General features: G+C 36.4%; 1 long non-coding RNA gene across 2 annotated transcripts; it reads right to left on the bottom strand.

Annotated features, from left to right (window-relative positions):
- Positions 1-3,890: 3,890 nt before the first annotated feature.
- Positions 3,891-7,098, bottom strand: LOC113289902. 2 transcript variants are annotated; one of them, XR_003331240.1, is made up of 4 exons: positions 6,877-7,098; positions 6,740-6,780; positions 5,014-5,191; positions 3,891-4,307 (listed from the first exon to the last, which is right to left on the bottom strand). It is a non-coding gene; the product is annotated as an uncharacterized LOC113289902 (long non-coding RNA). The 2 variants fall into 2 exon arrangements; XR_003331239.1 differs by having other exon boundaries at positions 3,891-5,191.
- Between the last annotated feature and the right edge of the window lie 1,022 nt (positions 7,099-8,120).

Here is an 8,120-nt window from a genome sequence, read left to right as displayed (position 1 = left end):
GCGAGCATTAATCACCGGATTATGAAAAACTAAACAAATATTTCATCACAAATAATTGTTTGTTTTTAAATATTGCTCAAAGTGTTTTCGAAAATATATATATACATATATGTGTATAAATTAAAAAAAAAACGTGATTAACTAACGTAAAAAATAAAAAAAAAATTTATCAAAAAAAAATCTTTGTGGAGGCTCCACAATTTGATTAAAAAATAACTTTTTCCTTCGTACAATCGTTTTTCTTTGAAACGAAGGTTTATTTCGGTCTTCTGAAAGGTTCATATCTTTTAAGATAAAGTTTTGATTTCCATGAAATCTCATAAACAAAATTTTATCACTGGACACAGGTCTATTTCAAAATAAAAATCTCTCTCAAGTTAGGGATTATCGCTAGTCTCTTGAACTAATGATCGAACGAACATACGTTTAATAAAATAAGGGTTTTCTACAAAACTCACACATATATATAATCAAATCATGAACAACTCATGGATAAAGTACTGAACTTTCGAGAAAAAAAACCTCACCTGGTCGGTGCCGGACGTAATATGGCCGGACGGTGGTCGGGAGGCGCCGGCGATCAACAACTCCGGCGAAAATCTCCTTGCTCTCTCTTGTGCTCGGACGTGAGGATTAAGAAGGGATGAAGGTGGCGGTCGGTTGTGTGAAGGTGAAAAAAAAAGATTAATCCCTTTTATATCAATTTTTATTTCCAAAACCTAATTTCACAAGGATTTCCTTATCGGGCCCGGCCCGTGAATCCTAAACCGACCAAGGTCCCATCATCAAATTAGCGGTTCTACACCAATTTGTGCTCGTTAGGTGATACTCTATCATGCCGATGGGATCTTCGTTCAAACCGTGGTTCGCTCGCGCGATCGAAAATCTGGTAACATCTTATCTTACAACTAAGTTCAATTACTTATTTCGTTCATAACTGGAAAATCACCATTTAGTGTTGACTGAGGAACGTGACTGTCCCTCACTAAGCAGGGGACTTAATGTAGATGGTGGATTTTCGACAAGGGCTAAAATCTTAAAACCATAATTATACATGCTCATGATCCAACAATCAGATGAATATTGAGGCTCATGTCTCTCATTGAAAATACTGTCTGGGAATACTGTCTCTCAGAGTATATGTAGATGTGTAGTCTCTCAGCTGAGGCAATGGCACATCTCATAAATGCTAAGCAATTTCAGTAATTACTTATATATAGAATCGAAGGATTGGACGGCTTCTAGACAGCTTGCCTGCTAGTATAGAGCAATAACGTCTTCAGGGTGCAACAAGGTTTTCCCTGACTATATAAAGGAAATATGACGTTTCAACAATCTCATGTTTCTCAATTCTCAGATAATTAATGCTCCTAGACAGCATGCCTGCTAGTATAGAGCCATCATTAATTATCTCTAATCGCTAACTTAATATTCAACAATATTCCATGATTCTTTGTAATATTTCGTCACTTCAATTCGTGGTTCTTCCCAGCAGAATTCCACGGGTTAGTGATAAATGTTCAATGTACGGGCATCTGAGTCGCTATCGAGTAATCCCCGACCAAAACGGTGCAAGTGTACTCATCAATAATGCACCAACGAGCACCTGAGCACGAACGAGCATTCCATAACACGAAGGAACGATGAACCTATACAAAATAGGAAGAAAATAATAAATAATAAAATATTAATTTAGGCGCCAGGGGACTGGGCCCACCGGCCGACCGGTCGTGCCGTGGCCAGTCCCACGCCCAATTTTATATTTTATCATATTTTTATTATTTTCCTTGATCTCAGTAAAATCTCTTCATTTGAGCAAATATCCTTCCTTTCATGAAAACTCCTTAAATTCATGAAATTTCCCTCAAGTCATGAAAAATAATATAAAATTAGGAAAACTCGTGGGACCGGGCCCTAGTCGGCCGGCCATGCCCTATCCGGTCTCAAACGCCCCTTATTTCATTATTATTATATTTTATGTTTCTTTCATCTCATGGAAACTCCTTGATTTCAACAAATTCCTTGGTTTTATGATATTTCCCTAAAATCATGAAAAATATTATAAAATTAGGGAAAGTGCCTTGGGACTGGACTCCTTGGCCGCCCGACCATGCCTTGGCCATAGCCGGTTCCGCACTTCATGACTTCCTATTTTTATTATTATTATTATTTCCATAATCTCGTGGAAATTCCCTAACCTCATGAAATTCCTCAATTTCATGGTATTTCCTTCACATCAGGGAAAATACATAAAATTGGGAAAGGTGTTGCGGGACCGAGCTTGCTAGCTGGCTGGCCATGCCATAGCCGTGTCCGGTCCCACACCTTGCAATCCCCTATTTTATTAATTATATTTCATCATCTCATGATTCCCCGGTTTCAGCAAGACCATGAATCCTTCATATTTTCTCAAAATGTTGCTCAAACGCGCATCAAAAAATATCGAAACTTTCAGGACTGAGACACGGGCATGTCTCCTTGACCGACCAAGGCCGGCCCTAGGGATTGTAAATAGCCGGTCTCATATGTTTTAATAATTTTGACCTAATTTGCTCAATTGCTCATATTAGGTCCAAATTCTTCTCAAACAACTGGGAGTTTGCTCAAACGACCATCAGCTGGACCCACGACCACCAAGAGCCAGTCCCATGACTCCTTGGTCGGTCCCTCATCTCTCCATAATCAGGTTTTACTACCTAACGCTCACACGAGCATTATTTCAATAAATGATTAAACCAACATTTAATCATCCTTTCACCAACTGGTCTTCAGGAGACTTTGGTACTTCGCTCATTTGAGCATCTGGGCGTTACATGGTCGATTCGTCATCCCATGTATCCGGTCCCTCCTTCACTTTGTGGTTGATTTTCAATAAATCACTGATTGATCAAAAATTAGGGTTTCGAATCCAGAGCTCTGTAAAACATAATTCTGAGCAGATTCAAATACTAATAATTTTATGATGATCCCTTGATCAACACTTTTATTATTATGCTCGGTCTAGATTCCAGTGTCTTAAATTAATATTTTATCTAATCTGGTCCTGACATCAACAATTCATCAGACGAGCAACACTTGCTCATACAAGCAATATTTGCTCAGACTAAGGAATATTGGTTCAACTATCAATATTCAACAATTCAGCAACATTTGCTAACCTTAAGTTATCAACATTTATTCGACAATACACTTTTGTCTCAGCAGGCATGTTCAATTCATGAGTCTCAGAACAAATCACGTTCAACTCAACAATACAAGGACTCATCGTTCCATAAAGTCAGCAACTGACTTCACAATCACGAGACATCAATCATGTCACATGGGGGGATATTAACTAAGGTTTTGGTCTGGCGGTCTACGACACGTGTGTTCATACACAAGACGAGAATGTGAGCAGGTCGTGCAATCAGTTGGAGGAGTTAGCAAAGTAGTGGATGGGAAATCCACCAAGTCTTCGCACGATGAGCAACTGGTTTTGACACGACTTCCCACTTCCCCACTCTTTGACTTCAGCAAATGTCACACTTCATGGGATCAAGGTGTTTACAATTCCATCAATGTAAAAGGTCTCTGAATCATGATTGAAACAGACAATAATTTCTCGACAAGTTCATACAGACAATCTTTCGTCTACACGAACTCATCGTCTGAGCAATCACTCTCAACTGAGTAAATTCAATCATTCAGAACTTTCTTACGCAGAATACACAACACACCTACAATCTCGATCACCATTGATCCCACACATTTCTCAGCTTCCCTCCCACAGATCAACCCATCCTCTCTTGTGAACGAATTGACTCTGGATCGGCCATTGTCTTGGTTTAGGCCGGAGTCCTACAGATTGATCTCTCGAACTTAAAGCACTCCCTTATTGCAATGCATCTGTGTAAGGTTGCGCATTTGCTCGGTTCAAGGAGTCCCCTCCTCACGGTCATCTCCTCGATTCCGTAAAAATCAGCAAATCGTTTTTCCCCATCTACACATATAATTATTCGCACGACATTCAAACTCTTCGTTTCGCATGATTTAAAAAAAAAAATTGTTTCCCCAATTTAAACTACACTTTTCGTTACATCCCTACTTCATTTCACCATAGACCGACAAAAAAATATATATATTTAGTGTAAATGGCGCAAGGAAGCTTTATCTCTTGTGACCCAGATAACAAATAATACACCAACCAATACGCCATCTTGAGTTTAAAATGTTACATCACCAAGGAGATTCAATTGAAGGTCATTTTGAAATTGTTCTTGTTCTGCAATAGTGGGCATCCTCAAGTCATAAAAATAGTACCTACATAACTGCGAAGGCATTGCACCACCTGAGACAGGTTAGAAGGATGGGACAAAACAAAATGCGTAAAAGACATGCACAAAAATATGTAATCAGGCGAGTATGGTGGTCAAATAAGTAGCCGTGAATATATAAAATACTTAAATAATGCTCTATATTTAGCAATTTGGAAGACATGACTAAATAATGATCATATACGGATGATAACAAATAGTTTCACCAAACCAAAGCGAAAAGATTGATCAGAATAAATAGAAATGTGGAAATAATGCCTACACAGACGATCCCATTATAAAAAATAAAATAAGTGAAAGCTGAGAGGTGGGGAAGTCCCAAATCACCGTGAATATATTAGAATGTCCAACTATCTGATAAACCTAGCCAAGGTCAAGCAGTCACTGAGTTCGCAATGTTGTGCAATGATAACAGATTCTGGTGACTATGCAAAACAAAGATCACCTATATCTACAGTTAGGTAGTTTTTCCATGATTTAAACAGAATAACTAAAACATACATCAACAACATCTATCAAGTCCTGTTTCCTATGGAATTTCCCCATCCATTATGTATGATAAGCGAAATAGCAAAAAAGAAGCCATTAAATATGGGAGAAGGAAATCTAACACCAAAACTATCAGTAACATACACATCCAGATTTTAGATTTCATGATGAAAAAAAATCTGTAAAATGGACAATTATTTTATGTGAATACCATGATACCGTGCAAAAACATCTTGCCGCCTTCACCATTTCATTTACATTTGAAATGTTTCTGCCTTTACTAGTTTTAAACTTCTGATGATGATGGATATGATAGTGTGCAAAATTATGTTTCTGCCCTCATCAATCACGGACCTTCGTCCAGAGATTTGAATCTCATCTATCAATCCCTAATTACACGGAATAAAAAGAGGACGTTAAATCAACAACTTTAAGAACTAAAAAAACAAATCCATTGCTCCAGTTTAGTTGTAAACGATTATGGGTTGCCCTATGATTCACAATAAAAAGATCAAATGAAAACTTGGGGAAATAAAAAAACTAACCCTTGATCAACCAAAATCAAAGTGAAAAATACTTTTCTTTCAATAATATAGATGATAATAACCCAAATTAATCAAAATTCAATGTGAAAGCCCTGACTATGTGTACGAAACTGAAATAAGAAAACTTTAATCATACCTTTGGATACTACATAAATGGAGAACAATGAATCGACTTACTTACGAAGAGAAGTGAATCAAAATAAAATCTAGGAGGTCCCAGAGGTTTGGCTACCGATTCTTTTTCACTGTAGAAGCGAAGATCTAATCTCTATTTCAATTACAGTTGGTGAGAGAGAAAAATGAGGAATGGTTTCAAAGGGGAGTTAGGGCTTTCTTTTTGCACTGAAACAGTAAGTGAAGGTGAGTATCAGCTGAATCACGACCGTCCTTTACATATCCAAAATGTAAATCTCCCAAAAATCTCAAAACCTACAAATTAGAATCAATCTGAGCTCCTTTATATCACCAAACTATGATTAGGATCAATCTGAGCCGACTACACACCATTGATGTCTGTAATCAATTTCCATCAAAAGTTCCGTTTCTCAAGCACCAGAGTAAATTGTAGCCCATACCTTGACCCTAATAAAAGGTGAGAACGACCACATCGCATGGTTTTTCGGTAAGCAGGTATGACAGATTGAACTGGGAAATAAAAGATTACCGTTGATGTCTCTATAGGGATATCAAAAACCTATAAAGAGGTGAAATGACAAATCTACGACACAGACCATAAAGAACATAACTCTCTTACCAATTTATCACTGAAAAGAACAATTGCACACACAACTTAAAAAAAGGGGAAAAATGTAAACTAAAAGGAGAAGAGAGTCAAATTGAATTGCCTACGGAGGATTACATTGTCGTCAGATTTGTAGTATGCCTGTTGATAGTTATACAGTTCTTCCAAATTCAAACAAAACCATTATATATTTTAGATTTCTAAACATCCAGTAAAGCTATATTATTATAAAACTAAGCAAACTAAGCAACTACTGAGATGAAGAATCCCCTTTGACATCTCTCTACAACAGATCAAACTAAGAAACTACTGAGATCGAACAAAATTATAAATTAGGAAGAAAACATACACATGATGCAAAAAACGAAGGTCACCGACAAACAAAGGTCACCAACAAAATGTGTGCTAAAATTAGGAGACATCTTTCAGGCATTTACACAATCATGTTGGGCTCAATAGAATGGATTTAATCATAATAACTTCTAGAATGGGTTTAATCATAAACTCATAAAGAAATTGAGTCCAAAGATGGAGTTCATATTAATTTGTTCACGTAATTCTTTGGGAAGCATTTGAGAGGAATTAAAACTCTACCAACACTAATTCGAGATGGTAAACTTACTGCAATCGCAATTGATAGATCAACTTACCTATTGTGAGAGAACCAAACATTCAATCAAATTCCAAATACCTGCAAAATTTAAATAAAAATGAAATACTTTAGAAGAACATCAACATATACTTATAAATAGAAAAATGAAAACGGGTAACTTTCTGCATTTTCCACCTGGTCTGTCGATGATGACGAAAAAAACCCTATACTAACAAAAGAAAGAAAAGTGAAAGGAGATCATCTTTAATCATGCTGCATAAATAAAAATTAATACGACATTGATTACTCAATAATAACGCCTCTAAAAATTGATAGCATTGCTGCTTAATAGGGAAATTTGAAACGGCTGCAGCTAGATGAAAATATAAATGGAAACAAACGGAAGAATAACTTATGGAAAGCCCAATCGGATTCTAAAAATATTTGGGGAGATCTAAGCCGCACTTTATAACCCAAAATGTAGACATTCATCCAAATTAGAGGCTCCATCCTGGCCGTTGTTTATGTATCCAAACTAACGATGGCCGTCTATTAGTAAAAACACCATTGTCTCTTATAATATACTCCCTCCGTTCCTTTTTAATAAGCTGGTTTCTATAAATAAATGTTTCAAAAAATAGGCTGATTTCCTAATTGGGAAAGTCAAATGTTACTTTAATTTTGTGAGACCACTTTTCTCTTAACTTCTTTTGATGACAAGTGTCATGTGGACCATTTCACTTTACTTCTTTTGCTGACAAGTGTCATGGGGACCATTTCACTTCACTTCTTTTATTGACAAGTGCCATGAGGACCACTTTCAATGATTATTCTCTTAATTTCCTTAAATTTCTCTAAAAACAAAACCAGCCTATTAAAAGGGAACGGAGGGAGTAGATGGTAACCAACAGTAATGAGGCACATAGATATGTTTAAACATCTCAATAAGACAAGACAGATGTGCAGTTTTCCTGAAACTTCAGTTTTCATAGTATGTAATCAAAAATTCGTGTAAAAATAATTACACAATGGAATTTAGCAAACTTGGTCTTGTTAGAAAGCTGAGAGGCTACTCTTTTAAATAAAAATCATTAGCAGAGGAAATCAAGTACATAGTTTATTCGGAAAGTCCCAAATAAACAGGACAGTAACCAAGCTCTACAGAAATTACACTTTTGGAAGTCTATAATCAAAAATTCACCCAGACTTCATTACTTATCGGAACTCATCGATTCTTGGCTAATTTTAAAGATTAAAAGACACTATTTCATAAATAGTTCGCAAACTTCATTAAATACGAGTACCAAACAAACCATCAACAAAATATTGATTCATAAACCATGAAAGCAACTTACCTTAGCTTTTCACACATACAACAAAATCATAAATACAGGTAAGTATTTAAACATAAAACTGGGCAAAATTACGAATCCTCAACC

This window comes from Papaver somniferum, chromosome 6 (assembly GCF_003573695.1).
Source record: "Papaver somniferum cultivar HN1 chromosome 6, ASM357369v1, whole genome shotgun sequence".
NCBI classification, from domain to species: domain Eukaryota; kingdom Viridiplantae; phylum Streptophyta; class Magnoliopsida; order Ranunculales; family Papaveraceae; genus Papaver; species Papaver somniferum.
This window is presented reverse-complemented; position numbering and strand designations above follow the sequence as displayed.